The sequence below is a fragment of the Garra rufa genome, unplaced genomic scaffold (genome assembly GCF_049309525.1).
Source record: "Garra rufa unplaced genomic scaffold, GarRuf1.0 hap1_unplaced_001, whole genome shotgun sequence".
Lineage (NCBI taxonomy): Eukaryota > Metazoa > Chordata > Actinopteri > Cypriniformes > Cyprinidae > Garra > Garra rufa.
In genome coordinates this window covers 20,414,567-20,432,990 of record NW_027394276.1, presented here as the reverse complement: position 1 = coordinate 20,432,990, position 18,424 = coordinate 20,414,567, and the positions used below count along the sequence as shown (strand labels likewise).

At 48.0% G+C, this 18,424-nt stretch overlaps 17 non-coding genes across 17 annotated transcripts; 7 read left to right on the top strand and 10 right to left on the bottom strand.

The window, feature by feature from the left end:
- The first annotated feature begins 543 nt into the window (after nucleotides 1-543).
- On the top strand, nucleotides 544-759 carry LOC141303727 (small nucleolar RNA U3). Its single transcript, XR_012343695.1, has one exon. It is a non-coding gene; the product is annotated as a small nucleolar RNA U3 (small nucleolar RNA).
- Nucleotides 760-1,517: 758 nt separating this feature from the next.
- Nucleotides 1,518-1,589, top strand: trnae-cuc (transfer RNA glutamic acid (anticodon CUC)). The gene has a single exon. It is a non-coding gene; the product is annotated as a tRNA-Glu (tRNA).
- Nucleotides 1,590-1,695: 106 nt separating this feature from the next.
- trnay-gua (transfer RNA tyrosine (anticodon GUA)) lies at nucleotides 1,696-1,782 on the bottom strand. Its single transcript is given in 2 exon segments — nucleotides 1,696-1,731; nucleotides 1,746-1,782. It is a non-coding gene; the product is annotated as a tRNA-Tyr (tRNA).
- A 3,851-nt stretch (nucleotides 1,783-5,633) lies between these two features.
- trnay-gua (transfer RNA tyrosine (anticodon GUA)) lies at nucleotides 5,634-5,720 on the bottom strand. The gene is given in 2 exon segments: nucleotides 5,634-5,669; nucleotides 5,684-5,720. It is a non-coding gene; the product is annotated as a tRNA-Tyr (tRNA).
- A 204-nt stretch (nucleotides 5,721-5,924) lies between these two features.
- trnae-uuc (transfer RNA glutamic acid (anticodon UUC)) lies at nucleotides 5,925-5,996 on the bottom strand. The gene has a single exon. It is a non-coding gene; the product is annotated as a tRNA-Glu (tRNA).
- A 589-nt stretch (nucleotides 5,997-6,585) lies between these two features.
- Nucleotides 6,586-6,657, bottom strand: trnae-uuc (transfer RNA glutamic acid (anticodon UUC)). The gene has a single exon. It is a non-coding gene; the product is annotated as a tRNA-Glu (tRNA).
- A 505-nt stretch (nucleotides 6,658-7,162) lies between these two features.
- LOC141303761 (U4 spliceosomal RNA) lies at nucleotides 7,163-7,303 on the top strand. The gene has a single exon (XR_012343728.1). It is a non-coding gene; the product is annotated as a U4 spliceosomal RNA (small nuclear RNA).
- A 975-nt stretch (nucleotides 7,304-8,278) lies between these two features.
- On the top strand, nucleotides 8,279-8,494 carry LOC141303726 (small nucleolar RNA U3). Its single transcript, XR_012343694.1, has one exon. It is a non-coding gene; the product is annotated as a small nucleolar RNA U3 (small nucleolar RNA).
- Nucleotides 8,495-9,252: 758 nt separating this feature from the next.
- Nucleotides 9,253-9,324, top strand: trnae-cuc (transfer RNA glutamic acid (anticodon CUC)). The gene has a single exon. It is a non-coding gene; the product is annotated as a tRNA-Glu (tRNA).
- Nucleotides 9,325-9,430: 106 nt separating this feature from the next.
- Nucleotides 9,431-9,517, bottom strand: trnay-gua (transfer RNA tyrosine (anticodon GUA)). The gene is given in 2 exon segments: nucleotides 9,431-9,466; nucleotides 9,481-9,517. It is a non-coding gene; the product is annotated as a tRNA-Tyr (tRNA).
- A 3,851-nt stretch (nucleotides 9,518-13,368) lies between these two features.
- trnay-gua (transfer RNA tyrosine (anticodon GUA)) lies at nucleotides 13,369-13,455 on the bottom strand. Its single transcript is given in 2 exon segments — nucleotides 13,369-13,404; nucleotides 13,419-13,455. It is a non-coding gene; the product is annotated as a tRNA-Tyr (tRNA).
- A 204-nt stretch (nucleotides 13,456-13,659) lies between these two features.
- Nucleotides 13,660-13,731, bottom strand: trnae-uuc (transfer RNA glutamic acid (anticodon UUC)). Its single transcript has one exon. It is a non-coding gene; the product is annotated as a tRNA-Glu (tRNA).
- Nucleotides 13,732-15,221: 1,490 nt separating this feature from the next.
- Nucleotides 15,222-15,308, bottom strand: trnay-gua (transfer RNA tyrosine (anticodon GUA)). The gene is given in 2 exon segments: nucleotides 15,222-15,257; nucleotides 15,272-15,308. It is a non-coding gene; the product is annotated as a tRNA-Tyr (tRNA).
- A 204-nt stretch (nucleotides 15,309-15,512) lies between these two features.
- On the bottom strand, nucleotides 15,513-15,584 carry trnae-uuc (transfer RNA glutamic acid (anticodon UUC)). The gene has a single exon. It is a non-coding gene; the product is annotated as a tRNA-Glu (tRNA).
- Nucleotides 15,585-16,173: 589 nt separating this feature from the next.
- On the bottom strand, nucleotides 16,174-16,245 carry trnae-uuc (transfer RNA glutamic acid (anticodon UUC)). The gene has a single exon. It is a non-coding gene; the product is annotated as a tRNA-Glu (tRNA).
- Nucleotides 16,246-16,750: 505 nt separating this feature from the next.
- On the top strand, nucleotides 16,751-16,891 carry LOC141303760 (U4 spliceosomal RNA). The gene has a single exon (XR_012343727.1). It is a non-coding gene; the product is annotated as a U4 spliceosomal RNA (small nuclear RNA).
- A 975-nt stretch (nucleotides 16,892-17,866) lies between these two features.
- On the top strand, nucleotides 17,867-18,082 carry LOC141303725 (small nucleolar RNA U3). The gene has a single exon (XR_012343693.1). It is a non-coding gene; the product is annotated as a small nucleolar RNA U3 (small nucleolar RNA).
- The last annotated feature ends 342 nt before the right edge of the window (nucleotides 18,083-18,424 follow it).

Genomic DNA, 18,424 nt, shown 5'->3' with positions numbered 1-18,424 from the left:
TAGTAACCTCCGATTACGGCCGAATGTGGATTCTGCTCGGACGACGGGGCACCGGTACATCCTTTGTAGCTTTAGCTTATTAGCCAAACGCTACACCAGTTTGCCATTTCCCATGAAATCATCCTTGATTTCCATAAGAAAGGTGCCCCAAATTGGTGGAAAATCACATCTCAACCATACGCTGTCCAAAGCATTAAACCGCCTTCACGCGGCAAAACAGAACATGTTGTTGGCCCGCACTGCTGGGTCAAACTGCGCTTCCCAAAAACAGATTGGGTCAAAACTGACAGAAGAAATCTCTAAGCCTGCTTTAAGCCCTACCCACGGGACGGGTTGACAGTCTCGCACAACGCGAGAGCCTCAGTTTCGCCTGTGTAATTTGGGGGCCAATGAAAACTGCATCCAACTAAAATTACAAACAAAATTTTAGGACTCTAATGATGTTTCAAATGTAACTTTTCTCATCTCTGTTGTTAGGTTGTAACCATCTCTGAGACTCAAAGTGTCAGAACTCGCCTAAGCTGGTTTTGCAAAATGGAGGTCAAGACTATACTTTCAGGGATCGTTTCTATAGTTTCTAACTAAGAAATGTGTTTCAAAAGTGTAGTGTCTCCCAAACTACGATGATGAGCTTTGATACTCTTTTCTGAGCGTGAATCGGGTGTGGAGTAATGGTTTATTTCATATGCTCCAAACCATTGATGAACGTTCTGTGTAGCATTTAAGCAACATAGAAGAAGAGAGTATGGTCAGAGTGGTCTCTGAAAAATGTAAATATCAGATTAAAAATCTTATGAATCGTTATGATTGAGATTTTTTTTTATTTTTTTTTTAACATTTTTGTTGGTGGGTGTCACCATCCTTGATATTCAGAATGTCAGGATAAGATGTCAGCTGGTTCTATCAACTTAAATTTGCCATAAAATGCATTGAGAGAATATTTTAATTTGTTCTTTGATATCTGCATAGAAGGTATATGGCATAGGAAAGGGCAAACAATCTCCAGAAACGGTTTTACAGGACCATTTACAACCCTAGGATTTGTCCCTAGAATGAAATGCTCTGTTATTGCCTTTTTTGGAAGCTTCATGAATATTAATGAGCTCTGCTCCGATTGGCTGTTTCACAGAGCTGCTCATCTCTATAGCTGGCACATTGATAAAAATATATATTTAATTAGGAGCTCTAGCGGCTTTTAATATGTGGTTTGTTGAATCTGCCGTTTTGTATCGCAGACATTTAAGTCTCATTACTGTGATCCATGTGCTCTGTGTAAAGTTATAATGCAGAGGGAGCGCTTCTTACCACACAAGTTCAGCTGCTTCTCGGTGATACTCTGGATCTGTAAATCATTCGCCAGCATCAGCGCAGTTATTTCTCCATCATTCACCATCATCAGCACAGTCATCTCTCTGTTTATGTGGTAAGTGATATCTTTTGGTTTTCGACGTGACAGAAGCCTGTATTGCTGTCTGTTTGTTCTCATGGTATTAGCAGGCCAGCGTTTGATAGTCTCTTCCCTGGTGGTCTAGTGGTTAGGATTCGGCGCTCTCACCGCCGCGGCCCGGGTTCGATTCCCGGTCAGGGAATGCGCTTTTGCCTCCCCCCCCAACGGCAGACTGTGAAATCAAGCTCTGTTGGCCGCTTTCAGAAGGCCAAACCCCCCCAAAAAAGGTGGGCACGTGAAAAACGAACTCCTTCGAGCCGGAGTCGAACCAGCGACCTAAGGATTGCCGACGCTCCTCCTACAGTCCTCCGCTCTACCAGCTGAGCTATCGAAGGCACGGGTCGGTGGGGTCACAACCTCGGCCTTTTATGTTTCTGCAGCTCGACTGCTGGCCAAAAAATGGCTTTCGATGCAGAAAAACGTGCGGCCCGTTTTGAAGAGGCAAGCAAAGAGGAGCCCGCCTTCCAATACCGGGAGTCGAACCCGGGCCGCCTGGGTGAAATCCAGGAATCCTGACTGGTAACAAAAAGGAGCTCGCCTTCCCTTACCGGGAGTCAAACCCGGGCCGCCTGGGTGAAATCCAGGAATCCTGACTGGTAGCAAAAAGGAGCTCGCCTTCCCTTACCGGGAGTCAAACCAAGGCCGCCTGAGTGAAAACCAGGAACCCTGACCGCTAGACCATAGGGGAATTGGTCAGTGGAAGCCTTGTCCGTGTAAAAAAAAAAGATTTTAAACTGCATTACGCAAAAATTTGGATTAGGCGGCGATCACACCGAACGCGTTTTTGCAGTTGGAGGCGCCTTTTTGAATGGTTTTCTGTTGGCAGTGAGCGTTCTGCGCGCTGTTTATGCGCCCCGGCGCCTCACGTTTGTGCAGGAGCGCTCTGAGCGCCTGAAGTTGAAAAAAAAAATCAACTCTGAGCGGAAAAATGCCCAACGTCATTCGCGTTCTTTTCCATTGTCCAATCGAATGAATGGAGAGGCGGGTCTTCTGTTGTGGTGACGAAAGTTTACCGTTGCTTAAAAAGTCCAGAGACTGCAAGAAATGGAGGAGAAATCTTTGGTGTCTATCGTGGGTAACCCGGAGCTGTATTATTTATGTTTCTGCTAATATGTCAGTATACTTAACGGCAAAAACTAAGATTTTAGAGCACTCGCGTTATAATCCTTTGATTTGACTGACAGGACAGCTGTTTTTGTCGTTGCTTAAAACTAAAATAGGCGTTTGGTGTTTTTATTTAAACCTAAATAAGTTCGTCTACCAGCTGAGCTATCGAAGGCACGGGTCTGTGGGGTCCCAACCTCGGCCTATTATGTTTCTGCAGCTCGACTGCTGGCCAAAAAATGGCTTTCGACACAGAAAGACGTGTGGCCCGTTTTGAAGAGACAAGCTAAGAGGAGCCCGCCTTCCAATACCGGGAGTCGAACCCTGGCCGCCTGGGTGAAAACCAGGAATCCTGACTGGTAGCAAAAAGGAGCCCGCCTTCCCATACCGGGAGTCGAACCCGGGAACCCAGGAACCCAGGAATCCTGACCGCTAGACCATATGGGAAATGGTCAGTGGAAGCCTTGTCCGGGTAAAAAATTTTTTCCAAAAATACTCACGCCACGCATTCGAAAAAACAAGCGTGGTCTTGCATTGTAACCGTTATCTCAAGGAAAAACACCCTATTGCCGATCTGTCAAGGTTCAGAATAGAAAAAAGCATGAGATTAACGATGAAACTGAGACACGCTTTTAACCGGGTAAATTGCTGATTATTGGCTAGTTCGGATTTCATTTCGTGTCCAACTTTTCCTCAAAGCCCGGGTGGCACGTAGGAATAGGGCAACAATTCGGCAAGCCCGTGACATCAAAACCATACTGCATTACGCAAAAAGCAGAGAGCGAGCCAGCCAGGAGTCAGACCTAGAGTCTTCTGATCCGTAGTCAGACGCGTTATCCATTGCGCCACTGGCCCACCGTCTGGGGGACCTCGTGCTTGCACCCGACTTGTTGGTTTTCGACGTGACAGAAGCCTGTATTGCTGTCTGCTTGTTCTCATGGTATTAGCAGGCCAGTGTTTGATTTGCTCTTCACCTGGTGGTCTAGTGGTTAGGATTTGGCGCTCTCACCGCCGCGGCCCGGGTTCGGTTCCCGGTCAGGGAATGCGCTTTTGCCTCCCCCCCCCCAACGGCAGACTGTGAAATCAAGCTCTGTTGGCCGCTTTCAGAAGGCCAAACCCCCCCAAAAAAGGTGGGCACGTGAAAAACGAACTCCTTCGAGCCAGAGTCGAACCAGCGACCTAAGGATTGCCGACGCTCCTCCTACAGTCCTCCGCTCTACCAGCTGAGATATCGAAGGCACGGGTCGGTGGGGTCACAACCTCGGCCTTTTATGTTTCTGCAGCTCGACTACTGGCCAAAAAATGGCTTTCGATGCAGGAAGACGTGCGGCCCGTTTTGAAGAGGCAAGCAAAGAGGTGCCCGCCTTCCAATACCGGGAGTCGAACCCGGGCCGCCTGGTTGAAATACAGGAATCCTGACTGGTAGCAAAAAGGAGCTCGCCTTCCCTTACCGGGAGTCGAACCCGGGCCGCCTGGGTGAAATCCAGGAATCCTGACTGGTAGCAAAAAGGAGCTCGCCTTCCCTTACCGGGAGTCAAACCAAGGCCGCCTGGGTGAAAACCAGGAACCCTGACCGCTAGACCATAGGGGAATTGGTCAGTGGAAGCCTTGTCCGTGTAAAAAAAAAAGATTTTAAACTGCATAACGCAAAAATTTGGATTAGGCGGCGATCACACCGAACGCGTTTTTGCAGTTGGAGGCGCCTTTTTGAATGGTTTTCTGTTGGCAGTGAGCGTTCTGCGCGCTGTTTATGCGCCCCGGCGCCTCACGTTTGTGCAGGAGCGCTCTGAGCGCCTGAAGTTGAAAAAAAAATCAACTCTGAGCGGAAAAATGCCCAACGTCATTCGCGTTCTTTTCCATTGTCCAATCGAATGAATGGAGAGGCGGGTCTTCTGTTGTGGTGACGAAAGTTTACCGTTGCTTAAAAAGTCCGGAGACTGCAAGAAATGGAGGAGAAACCTTTGGTGTCTATCGTGGGTAACCCGGAGCTGTATTATTTATGTTTCTGCTAATATGACAGTATACTTAACGGCAAAAACTAAGATTTTAGAGCACTCGCGTTATAATCCTTTGATTTGACTGACAGGACAGCTGTTTTTGTCGTTGCTTAAAACTAAAATAGGCGTTTGGTGTTTTTATTTAAACCTAAATAAGTTCGTCTACCAGCTGAGCTATCGAAGGCACGGGTCTGTGGGGTCCCAACCTCGGCCTATTATGTTTCTGCAGCTCGACTGCTGGCCAAAAAATGGCTTTCGACACAGAAAGACATGTGGCCCGTTTTGAAGAGACAAGCAAAGAGGAGCCCGCCTTCCAATACCGGGAGTCGAACCCGGGCCGCCTGGGTGAAAACCAAGAATGCTGACCGCTAGACCATATGCGAACTGGTCAGTGGAAGCCTTGTCCGGGTGGAAAAAAATATTCCAAAAATACTTACGCCACGCATTCGAAAAAACAAGCGTGGTCTTGCATTGTAACCGTTATCTCAAGGAAAAACACCCTATTGCCGATCTGTCAAGGTTCAGAATAGAAAAAAGCATGAGATTAACGATGAAACTGAGACACGCTTTTAACCGGGTAAATTGCTGATTATTGGCTAGTTCGGATTTCATTTCGTGTCCAACTTTTCCTCAAAGCCCGGGTGGCACGTAGGAATAGGGCAACAATTCGGCAAGCCCGTGACATCAAAACCATACTGCATTACGCAAAAAGCAGAGAGCGAGCCAGCCGGGAGTCAGACCTAGAGTCTTCTGATCCGTAGTCAGACGCGTTATCCATTGCGCCACTGGCCCACCGTCTGGGGGACCTCGTGCTTGCACCCGACTTGTTGGTTTTCGACGTGACAGAAGCCTGTATTGCTGTCTGCTTGTTCTCATGGTATTAGCAGGCCAGCATTTGATATGCTCTTCCCTGGTGGTCTAGTGGTTAGGATTCGGCGCTCTCACCGCCGCGGCCCGAGTTCGATTCCCGGTCAGAGAGTTCGCTTTTGCCCCCCTTCCCAACGGCAGACTTTGAAATCAAGCTCTGTTGGCCGCTTTCAGAAGGCCAAACCCCCCCAAAAAAGGTGGGCACGTGAAAAACGAACTCCTTCGAGCCGGAGTCGAACCAGCGACCTAAGGATTGCCGACGCTCCTCCTACAGTCCTCCGCTCTACCAGCTGAGCTATCGAAGGCACGGGTCGGTGGGGTCACAACCTCGGCCTTTTATGTTTCTGCAGCTCGACTGCTGGCCAAAAAATGGCTTTCGATGCAGAAAAACGTGCGGCCCGTTTTGAAGAGGCAAGCAAAGAGGAGCCCGCCTTCCAATACCGGGAGTCGAACCCGGGCCGCCTGGGTGAAATCCAGGAATCCTGACTGGTAGCAAAAAGGAGCTCGCCTTCCCTTACCGGGAGTCGAACCCGGGCCGCCTGGGTGAAATCCAGGAATCCTGACCGCTAGACCATAGGGGAACTGGTCAGTGGAAGCCTTGTCCGTGTAAAAAAAAAAGATTTTAAACTGCATTACGCAAAAATTTGGATTAGGCGGCGATCACACCGAACGCTTTTTTGCAGTTGGAGGCGCCTTTTTGAATGGTTTTCTGTTGGCAGTGAGCGTTCTGCGCGCTGTTTATGCGCCCCGGCGCCTCACGTTTGTGCAGGAGCGCTCTGAGCGCCTGAAGTTGAAAAAAAAAATCAACTCTGAGCGGAAAAATGCCCAACGTCATTCGCGTTCTTTTCCATTGTCCAATCGAATGAATGGAGGCGGGTCTTCTGTTGTGGTGACGAAAGTTTACCGTTGCTTAAAAAGTCCGGAGACTGCAAGAAATGGAGGAGAAACCTTTGGTGTCTATCGTGGGTAACCCGGAGCTGTATTATTTATGTTTCTGCTAATATGACAGTATACTTAACGGCAAAAACTAAGATTTTAGAGCACTCGGGTCGGTGGGGTCACAACCTCTGCCTATTATGTTTCTGCAGCTCGACTGCTGGCCAAAAAATGGCTTTCGACGCAAAAAGACGTGTGGCCCGTTTTGAAGAGGCAAGCAAAGAGGAGCCCGCCTTCCAAAACCGGGAGTCGAACCCGGGCCGCCTGGGTGAAAACCAGGAATCCTGACCGCTAGACCATATGGGAACTGGGCAGTGGAAGCCTTGTCCGGGTAAAATATTTTTTCCAAAAATACTCACGCCACGCATTAGAAAAAACAAGCGTGGTCTTGCATTGTAACCGTTATTTCAAGGAAAAACACCCTATTGCCGATCTGTCAAGGTTCAGAAAAGAAAAAAGCATGAGATTAACGATGAAACTGAGACACGCTTTTAACCGGGTAAATTGCTGATTATTGGCTAGTTCGGATTTCTTTTCGTGTCCAACTTTTCCTCAAAGCCCAGCTGGCACGTAGGAATAGGGCAACAATTCGGCAAGCCCGTGACATCAAAACCATACTGCATTACGCAAAAAGCAGAGAGCGAGCCAGCCAGGAGTCGGACCTAGAGTCTTCTGACCTCTAATCTGTTCCGTAGAAACACGGTGCAGCAACCCGTGGCAGGAGACTGTTTGTGCGGCAGTTTATAGCTTGCTACCACCTTGTCGGTTCACATCCACGTAGGTGCAGAAAAAGGTCACGACCGTCACCGGCATTCTTTCGCAGAGGCAATATTGTAGCCTATGAGGTTTGTCCGAGGCGCGATCATTGCTGGTTGAAAACTTTGTCCAATACCCCGCCAGGATGACTTGAAATACAGTTATCTTTGGCAATTTTTGCTTGTCTCTCTGGAGGCTTAGAGTTTTGTTGAGAAATATAGCCTTGTTTCGTTTAGGTTTTTTTTTTCCTCGCCAAAAAAACGGTCTGCTGATGATAGTGCGCCAGAGCCAGAAGGTTTTTTTGTTTTGTCAATATGTTCTCAAGACAAGTATCGTTAAACTGCAGCGCAATTGCAGCTCACCGTTACCCATCGTAAACATGTTGGGCCTGTCTGGTCCGGTGGCCTCTCAGTGGCGCTAAAGCTTCGAATGCATGTCGAGCACAATGTATTAGCCTACCACCGCCTTAACCACTGGACCACCTCGTCATCCGGCGGGGTTTCTTTATTTAACATTCCTGATTCATGTGCATGTGGATGCATTCTTCGTCTTTTGTTTCAGCCGTCGAGGGCCTGTTTTCCACTGAGGCCCTGCGCCAAACTCCCTATGAGACACAATCGAACGTTAGTAGTAACCTCCGATTACGGCCGAATGTGGATTCTGCTCGGACGACGGGGCACCGGTACATCCTTTGTAGCTTTAGCTTATTAGCCAAACGCTACACCAGTTTGCCATTTCCCATGAAATCATCCTTGATTTCCATAAGAAAGGTGCCCCAAATTGGTGGAAAATCACATCTCAACCATACGCTGTCCAAAGCATTAAACCGCCTTCACGCGGCAAAACAGAACATGTTGTTGGCCCGCACTGCTGGGTCAAACTGCGCTTCCCAAAAACAGATTGGGTCAAAACTGACAGAAGAAATCTCTAAGCCTGCTTTAAGCCCTACCCACGGGACGGGTTGACAGTCTCGCACAACGCGAGAGCCTCAGTTTCGCCTGTGTAATTTGGGGGCCAATGAAAACTGCATCCAACTAAAATTACAAACAAAATTTTAGGACTCTAATGATGTTTCAAATGTAACTTTTCTCATCTCTGTTGTTAGGTTGTAACCATCTCTGAGACTCAAAGTGTCAGAACTCGCCTAAGCTGGTTTTGCAAAATGGAGGTCAAGACTATACTTTCAGGGATCGTTTCTATAGTTTCTAACTAAGAAATGTGTTTCAAAAGTGTAGTGTCTCCCAAACTACGATGATGAGCTTTGATACTCTTTTCTGAGCGTGAATCGGGTGTGGAGTAATGGTTTATTTCATATGCTCCAAACCATTGATGAACGTTCTGTGTAGCATTTAAGCAACATAGAAGAAGAGAGTATGGTCAGAGTGGTCTCTGAAAAATGTAAATATCAGATTAAAAATCTTATGAATCGTTATGATTGAGATTTTTTTTTATTTTTTTTTTAACATTTTTGTTGGTGGGTGTCACCATCCTTGATATTCAGAATGTCAGGATAAGATGTCAGCTGGTTCTATCAACTTAAATTTGCCATAAAATGCATTGAGAGAATATTTTAATTTGTTCTTTGATATCTGCATAGAAGGTATATGGCATAGGAAAGGGCAAACAATCTCCAGAAACGGTTTTACAGGACCATTTACAACCCTAGGATTTGTCCCTAGAATGAAATGCTCTGTTATTGCCTTTTTTGGAAGCTTCATGAATATTAATGAGCTCTGCTCCGATTGGCTGTTTCACAGAGCTGCTCATCTCTATAGCTGGCACATTGATAAAAATATATATTTAATTAGGAGCTCTAGCGGCTTTTAATATGTGGTTTGTTGAATCTGCCGTTTTGTATCGCAGACATTTAAGTCTCATTACTGTGATCCATGTGCTCTGTGTAAAGTTATAATGCAGAGGGAGCGCTTCTTACCACACAAGTTCAGCTGCTTCTCGGTGATACTCTGGATCTGTAAATCATTCGCCAGCATCAGCGCAGTTATTTCTCCATCATTCACCATCATCAGCACAGTCATCTCTCTGTTTATGTGGTAAGTGATATCTTTTGGTTTTCGACGTGACAGAAGCCTGTATTGCTGTCTGTTTGTTCTCATGGTATTAGCAGGCCAGCGTTTGATAGTCTCTTCCCTGGTGGTCTAGTGGTTAGGATTCGGCGCTCTCACCGCCGCGGCCCGGGTTCGATTCCCGGTCAGGGAATGCGCTTTTGCCTCCCCCCCCAACGGCAGACTGTGAAATCAAGCTCTGTTGGCCGCTTTCAGAAGGCCAAACCCCCCCAAAAAAGGTGGGCACGTGAAAAACGAACTCCTTCGAGCCGGAGTCGAACCAGCGACCTAAGGATTGCCGACGCTCCTCCTACAGTCCTCCGCTCTACCAGCTGAGCTATCGAAGGCACGGGTCGGTGGGGTCACAACCTCGGCCTTTTATGTTTCTGCAGCTCGACTGCTGGCCAAAAAATGGCTTTCGATGCAGAAAAACGTGCGGCCCGTTTTGAAGAGGCAAGCAAAGAGGAGCCCGCCTTCCAATACCGGGAGTCGAACCCGGGCCGCCTGGGTGAAATCCAGGAATCCTGACTGGTAACAAAAAGGAGCTCGCCTTCCCTTACCGGGAGTCAAACCCGGGCCGCCTGGGTGAAATCCAGGAATCCTGACTGGTAGCAAAAAGGAGCTCGCCTTCCCTTACCGGGAGTCAAACCAAGGCCGCCTGAGTGAAAACCAGGAACCCTGACCGCTAGACCATAGGGGAATTGGTCAGTGGAAGCCTTGTCCGTGTAAAAAAAAAAGATTTTAAACTGCATTACGCAAAAATTTGGATTAGGCGGCGATCACACCGAACGCGTTTTTGCAGTTGGAGGCGCCTTTTTGAATGGTTTTCTGTTGGCAGTGAGCGTTCTGCGCGCTGTTTATGCGCCCCGGCGCCTCACGTTTGTGCAGGAGCGCTCTGAGCGCCTGAAGTTGAAAAAAAAAATCAACTCTGAGCGGAAAAATGCCCAACGTCATTCGCGTTCTTTTCCATTGTCCAATCGAATGAATGGAGAGGCGGGTCTTCTGTTGTGGTGACGAAAGTTTACCGTTGCTTAAAAAGTCCAGAGACTGCAAGAAATGGAGGAGAAATCTTTGGTGTCTATCGTGGGTAACCCGGAGCTGTATTATTTATGTTTCTGCTAATATGTCAGTATACTTAACGGCAAAAACTAAGATTTTAGAGCACTCGCGTTATAATCCTTTGATTTGACTGACAGGACAGCTGTTTTTGTCGTTGCTTAAAACTAAAATAGGCGTTTGGTGTTTTTATTTAAACCTAAATAAGTTCGTCTACCAGCTGAGCTATCGAAGGCACGGGTCTGTGGGGTCCCAACCTCGGCCTATTATGTTTCTGCAGCTCGACTGCTGGCCAAAAAATGGCTTTCGACACAGAAAGACGTGTGGCCCGTTTTGAAGAGACAAGCTAAGAGGAGCCCGCCTTCCAATACCGGGAGTCGAACCCTGGCCGCCTGGGTGAAAACCAGGAATCCTGACTGGTAGCAAAAAGGAGCCCGCCTTCCCATACCGGGAGTCGAACCCGGGAACCCAGGAACCCAGGAATCCTGACCGCTAGACCATATGGGAAATGGTCAGTGGAAGCCTTGTCCGGGTAAAAAATTTTTTCCAAAAATACTCACGCCACGCATTCGAAAAAACAAGCGTGGTCTTGCATTGTAACCGTTATCTCAAGGAAAAACACCCTATTGCCGATCTGTCAAGGTTCAGAATAGAAAAAAGCATGAGATTAACGATGAAACTGAGACACGCTTTTAACCGGGTAAATTGCTGATTATTGGCTAGTTCGGATTTCATTTCGTGTCCAACTTTTCCTCAAAGCCCGGGTGGCACGTAGGAATAGGGCAACAATTCGGCAAGCCCGTGACATCAAAACCATACTGCATTACGCAAAAAGCAGAGAGCGAGCCAGCCAGGAGTCAGACCTAGAGTCTTCTGATCCGTAGTCAGACGCGTTATCCATTGCGCCACTGGCCCACCGTCTGGGGGACCTCGTGCTTGCACCCGACTTGTTGGTTTTCGACGTGACAGAAGCCTGTATTGCTGTCTGCTTGTTCTCATGGTATTAGCAGGCCAGTGTTTGATTTGCTCTTCACCTGGTGGTCTAGTGGTTAGGATTTGGCGCTCTCACCGCCGCGGCCCGGGTTCGGTTCCCGGTCAGGGAATGCGCTTTTGCCTCCCCCCCCCCAACGGCAGACTGTGAAATCAAGCTCTGTTGGCCGCTTTCAGAAGGCCAAACCCCCCCAAAAAAGGTGGGCACGTGAAAAACGAACTCCTTCGAGCCAGAGTCGAACCAGCGACCTAAGGATTGCCGACGCTCCTCCTACAGTCCTCCGCTCTACCAGCTGAGATATCGAAGGCACGGGTCGGTGGGGTCACAACCTCGGCCTTTTATGTTTCTGCAGCTCGACTACTGGCCAAAAAATGGCTTTCGATGCAGGAAGACGTGCGGCCCGTTTTGAAGAGGCAAGCAAAGAGGTGCCCGCCTTCCAATACCGGGAGTCGAACCCGGGCCGCCTGGTTGAAATACAGGAATCCTGACTGGTAGCAAAAAGGAGCTCGCCTTCCCTTACCGGGAGTCGAACCCGGGCCGCCTGGGTGAAATCCAGGAATCCTGACTGGTAGCAAAAAGGAGCTCGCCTTCCCTTACCGGGAGTCAAACCAAGGCCGCCTGGGTGAAAACCAGGAACCCTGACCGCTAGACCATAGGGGAATTGGTCAGTGGAAGCCTTGTCCGTGTAAAAAAAAAAGATTTTAAACTGCATAACGCAAAAATTTGGATTAGGCGGCGATCACACCGAACGCGTTTTTGCAGTTGGAGGCGCCTTTTTGAATGGTTTTCTGTTGGCAGTGAGCGTTCTGCGCGCTGTTTATGCGCCCCGGCGCCTCACGTTTGTGCAGGAGCGCTCTGAGCGCCTGAAGTTGAAAAAAAAATCAACTCTGAGCGGAAAAATGCCCAACGTCATTCGCGTTCTTTTCCATTGTCCAATCGAATGAATGGAGAGGCGGGTCTTCTGTTGTGGTGACGAAAGTTTACCGTTGCTTAAAAAGTCCGGAGACTGCAAGAAATGGAGGAGAAACCTTTGGTGTCTATCGTGGGTAACCCGGAGCTGTATTATTTATGTTTCTGCTAATATGACAGTATACTTAACGGCAAAAACTAAGATTTTAGAGCACTCGCGTTATAATCCTTTGATTTGACTGACAGGACAGCTGTTTTTGTCGTTGCTTAAAACTAAAATAGGCGTTTGGTGTTTTTATTTAAACCTAAATAAGTTCGTCTACCAGCTGAGCTATCGAAGGCACGGGTCTGTGGGGTCCCAACCTCGGCCTATTATGTTTCTGCAGCTCGACTGCTGGCCAAAAAATGGCTTTCGACACAGAAAGACATGTGGCCCGTTTTGAAGAGACAAGCAAAGAGGAGCCCGCCTTCCAATACCGGGAGTCGAACCCGGGCCGCCTGGGTGAAAACCAAGAATGCTGACCGCTAGACCATATGCGAACTGGTCAGTGGAAGCCTTGTCCGGGTGGAAAAAAATATTCCAAAAATACTTACGCCACGCATTCGAAAAAACAAGCGTGGTCTTGCATTGTAACCGTTATCTCAAGGAAAAACACCCTATTGCCGATCTGTCAAGGTTCAGAATAGAAAAAAGCATGAGATTAACGATGAAACTGAGACACGCTTTTAACCGGGTAAATTGCTGATTATTGGCTAGTTCGGATTTCATTTCGTGTCCAACTTTTCCTCAAAGCCCGGGTGGCACGTAGGAATAGGGCAACAATTCGGCAAGCCCGTGACATCAAAACCATACTGCATTACGCAAAAAGCAGAGAGCGAGCCAGCCGGGAGTCAGACCTAGAGTCTTCTGATCCGTAGTCAGACGCGTTATCCATTGCGCCACTGGCCCACCGTCTGGGGGACCTCGTGCTTGCACCCGACTTGTTGGTTTTCGACGTGACAGAAGCCTGTATTGCTGTCTGCTTGTTCTCATGGTATTAGCAGGCCAGCATTTGATATGCTCTTCCCTGGTGGTCTAGTGGTTAGGATTCGGCGCTCTCACCGCCGCGGCCCGAGTTCGATTCCCGGTCAGAGAGTTCGCTTTTGCCCCCCTTCCCAACGGCAGACTTTGAAATCAAGCTCTGTTGGCCGCTTTCAGAAGGCCAAACCCCCCCAAAAAAGGTGGGCACGTGAAAAACGAACTCCTTCGAGCCGGAGTCGAACCAGCGACCTAAGGATTGCCGACGCTCCTCCTACAGTCCTCCGCTCTACCAGCTGAGCTATCGAAGGCACGGGTCGGTGGGGTCACAACCTCGGCCTTTTATGTTTCTGCAGCTCGACTGCTGGCCAAAAAATGGCTTTCGATGCAGAAAAACGTGCGGCCCGTTTTGAAGAGGCAAGCAAAGAGGAGCCCGCCTTCCAATACCGGGAGTCGAACCCGGGCCGCCTGGGTGAAATCCAGGAATCCTGACTGGTAGCAAAAAGGAGCTCGCCTTCCCTTACCGGGAGTCGAACCCGGGCCGCCTGGGTGAAATCCAGGAATCCTGACCGCTAGACCATAGGGGAACTGGTCAGTGGAAGCCTTGTCCGTGTAAAAAAAAAAGATTTTAAACTGCATTACGCAAAAATTTGGATTAGGCGGCGATCACACCGAACGCTTTTTTGCAGTTGGAGGCGCCTTTTTGAATGGTTTTCTGTTGGCAGTGAGCGTTCTGCGCGCTGTTTATGCGCCCCGGCGCCTCACGTTTGTGCAGGAGCGCTCTGAGCGCCTGAAGTTGAAAAAAAAAATCAACTCTGAGCGGAAAAATGCCCAACGTCATTCGCGTTCTTTTCCATTGTCCAATCGAATGAATGGAGGCGGGTCTTCTGTTGTGGTGACGAAAGTTTACCGTTGCTTAAAAAGTCCGGAGACTGCAAGAAATGGAGGAGAAACCTTTGGTGTCTATCGTGGGTAACCCGGAGCTGTATTATTTATGTTTCTGCTAATATGACAGTATACTTAACGGCAAAAACTAAGATTTTAGAGCACTCGCGTTATAATCCTTTGATTTGACTGACAGGACAGCTGTTTTTGTCGTTGCTTAAAACTAAAATAGGCGTTTGGTGTTTTTATTTAAACCTAAATAAGTTCGTCTACCAGCTGAGCTATCGAAGGCACGGGTCTGTGGGGTCCCAACCTCGGCCTATTATGTTTCTGCAGCTCGACTGCTGGCCAAAAAATGGCTTTCGACACAGAAAGACATGTGGCCCGTTTTGAAGAGACAAGCAAAGAGGAGCCCGCCTTCCAATACCGGGAGTCGAACCCGGGCCGCCTGGGTGAAAACCAAGAATGCTGACCGCTAGACCATATGCGAACTGGTCAGTGGAAGCCTTGTCCGGGTGGAAAAAAATATTCCAAAAATACTTACGCCACGCATTCGAAAAAACAAGCGTGGTCTTGCATTGTAACCGTTATCTCAAGGAAAAACACCCTATTGCCGATCTGTCAAGGTTCAGAATAGAAAAAAGCATGAGATTAACGATGAAACTGAGACACGCTTTTAACCGGGTAAATTGCTGATTATTGGCTAGTTCGGATTTCATTTCGTGTCCAACTTTTCCTCAAAGCCCGGGTGGCACGTAGGAATAGGGCAACAATTCGGCAAGCCCGTGACATCAAAACCATACTGCATTACGCAAAAAGCAGAGAGCGAGCCAGCCGGGAGTCAGACCTAGAGTCTTCTGATCCGTAGTCAGACGCGTTATCCATTGCGCCACTGGCCCACCGTCTGGGGGACCTCGTGCTTGCACCCGACTTGTTGGTTTTCGACGTGACAGAAGCCTGTATTGCTGTCTGCTTGTTCTCATGGTATTAGCAGGCCAGCATTTGATATGCTCTTCCCTGGTGGTCTAGTGGTTAGGATTCGGCGCTCTCACCGCCGCGGCCCGAGTTCGATTCCCGGTCAGAGAGTTCGCTTTTGCCCCCCTTCCCAACGGCAGACTTTGAAATCAAGCTCTGTTGGCCGCTTTCAGAAGGCCAAACCCCCCCAAAAAAGGTGGGCACGTGAAAAACGAACTCCTTCGAGCCGGAGTCGAACCAGCGACCTAAGGATTGCCGACGCTCCTCCTACAGTCCTCCGCTCTACCAGCTGAGCTATCGAAGGCACGGGTCGGTGGGGTCACAACCTCGGCCTTTTATGTTTCTGCAGCTCGACTGCTGGCCAAAAAATGGCTTTCGATGCAGAAAAACGTGCGGCCCGTTTTGAAGAGGCAAGCAAAGAGGAGCCCGCCTTCCAATACCGGGAGTCGAACCCGGGCCGCCTGGGTGAAATCCAGGAATCCTGACTGGTAGCAAAAAGGAGCTCGCCTTCCCTTACCGGGAGTCGAACCCGGGCCGCCTGGGTGAAATCCAGGAATCCTGACCGCTAGACCATAGGGGAACTGGTCAGTGGAAGCCTTGTCCGTGTAAAAAAAAAAGATTTTAAACTGCATTACGCAAAAATTTGGATTAGGCGGCGATCACACCGAACGCTTTTTTGCAGTTGGAGGCGCCTTTTTGAATGGTTTTCTGTTGGCAGTGAGCGTTCTGCGCGCTGTTTATGCGCCCCGGCGCCTCACGTTTGTGCAGGAGCGCTCTGAGCGCCTGAAGTTGAAAAAAAAAATCAACTCTGAGCGGAAAAATGCCCAACGTCATTCGCGTTCTTTTCCATTGTCCAATCGAATGAATGGAGGCGGGTCTTCTGTTGTGGTGACGAAAGTTTACCGTTGCTTAAAAAGTCCGGAGACTGCAAGAAATGGAGGAGAAACCTTTGGTGTCTATCGTGGGTAACCCGGAGCTGTATTATTTATGTTTCTGCTAATATGACAGTATACTTAACGGCAAAAACTAAGATTTTAGAGCACTCGGGTCGGTGGGGTCACAACCTCTGCCTATTATGTTTCTGCAGCTCGACTGCTGGCCAAAAAATGGCTTTCGACGCAAAAAGACGTGTGGCCCGTTTTGAAGAGGCAAGCAAAGAGGAGCCCGCCTTCCAAAACCGGGAGTCGAACCCGGGCCGCCTGGGTGAAAACCAGGAATCCTGACCGCTAGACCATATGGGAACTGGGCAGTGGAAGCCTTGTCCGGGTAAAATATTTTTTCCAAAAATACTCACGCCACGCATTAGAAAAAACAAGCGTGGTCTTGCATTGTAACCGTTATTTCAAGGAAAAACACCCTATTGCCGATCTGTCAAGGTTCAGAAAAGAAAAAAGCATGAGATTAACGATGAAACTGAGACACGCTTTTAACCGGGTAAATTGCTGATTATTGGCTAGTTCGGATTTCTTTTCGTGTCCAACTTTTCCTCAAAGCCCAGCTGGCACGTAGGAATAGGGCAACAATTCGGCAAGCCCGTGACATCAAAACCATACTGCATTACGCAAAAAGCAGAGAGCGAGCCAGCCAGGAGTCGGACCTAGAGTCTTCTGACCTCTAATCTGTTCCGTAGAAACACGGTGCAGCAACCCGTGGCAGGAGACTGTTTGTGCGGCAGTTTATAGCTTGCTACCACCTTGTCGGTTCACATCCACGTAGGTGCAGAAAAAGGTCACGACCGTCACCGGCATTTTTTCGCAGAGGCAATATTGTAGCCTATGAGGTTTGTCCGAGGCGCGATCATTGCTGGTTGAAAACTTTGTCCAATACCCCGCCAGGATGACTTGAAATACAGTTATCTTTGGCAATTTTTGCTTGTCTCTCTGGAGGCTTAGAGTTTTGTTGAGAAATATAGCCTTGTTTCGTTTAGGTTTTTTTTTTCCTCGCCAAAAAAACGGTCTGCTGATGATAGTGCGCCAGAGCCAGAAGGTTTTTTTGTTTTGTCAATATGTTCTCAAGACAAGTATCGTTAAACTGCAGCGCAATTGCAGCTCACCGTTACCCATCGTAAACATGTTGGGCCTGTCTGGTCCGGTGGCCTCTCAGTGGCGCTAAAGCTTCGAATGCATGTCGAGCACAATGTATTAGCCTACCACCGCCTTAACCACTGGACCACCTCGTCATCCGGCGGGGTTTCTTTATTTAACATTCCTGATTCATGTGCATGTGGATGCATTCTTCGTCTTTTGTTTCAGCCGTCGAGGGCCTGTTTTCCACTGAGGCCCTGCGCCAAACTCCCTATGAGACACAATCGAACGTTAGTAGTAACCTCCGATTACGGCCGAATGTGGATTCTGCTCGGACGACGGGGCACCGGTACATCCTTTGTAGCTTTAGCTTATTAGCCAAACGCTACACCAGTTTGCCATTTCCCATGAAATCATCCTTGATTTCCATAAGAAAGGTGCCCCAAATTGGTGGAAAATCACATCTCAACCATACGCTGTCCAAAGCATTAAACCGCCTTCACGCGGCAAAACAGAACATGTTGTTGGCCCGCACTGCTGGGTCAAACTGCGTTTCCCAAAAACAGATTGGGTCAAAACTGACAGAAGAAATCTCTAAGCCTGCTTTAAGCCCTACCCACGGGACGGGTTGACAGTCTCGCACAACGCGAGAGCCTCAGTTTCGCCTGTGTAATTTGGGGGCCAATGAAAACTGCATCCAACTAAAATTACAAACAAAATTTTAGGACTCTAATGATGTTTCAAATGTAACTTTTCTCATCTCTGTTGTTAGGTTGTAACCATCTCTGAGACTCAAAGTGTCAGAACTCGCCTAAGCTGGTTTTGCAAAATGGAGGTCAAGACTATACTTTCAGGGATCGTTTCTATAGTTTCTAACTAAGAAATGTGTTTCAAAAGTGTAGTGTCTCCCAAACTACGATGATGAGCTTTGATACTCTTTTCTGAGCGTGAATCGGGTGTGGAGTAATGGTTTATTTCATATGCTCCAAACCATTGATGAACGTTCTGTGTAGCATTTAAGCAACATAGAAGAAGAGAGTATGGTCAGAGTGGTCTCTGAAAAATGTAAATATCAGATTAAAAATCTTATGAATCGTTATGATTGAGATTTTTTTTTATTTTTTTTTTAACATTTTTGTTGGTGGGTGTCACCATCCTTGATATTCAGAATGTCAGGATAAGATGTCAGCTGGTTCTATCAACTTAAATTTGCCATAAAATGCATTGAGAGAATATTTTAATTTGTTCTTTGATATCTGCATAGAAGGTATATGGCATAGGAAAGGGCAAACAATCTCCAGAAACGGTTTTACAGGACCATTTACAACCCTAGGATTTGTCCCTAGAATGAAATGCTCTGTTATTGCCTTTTTTGGAAGCTTCATGAATATTAATG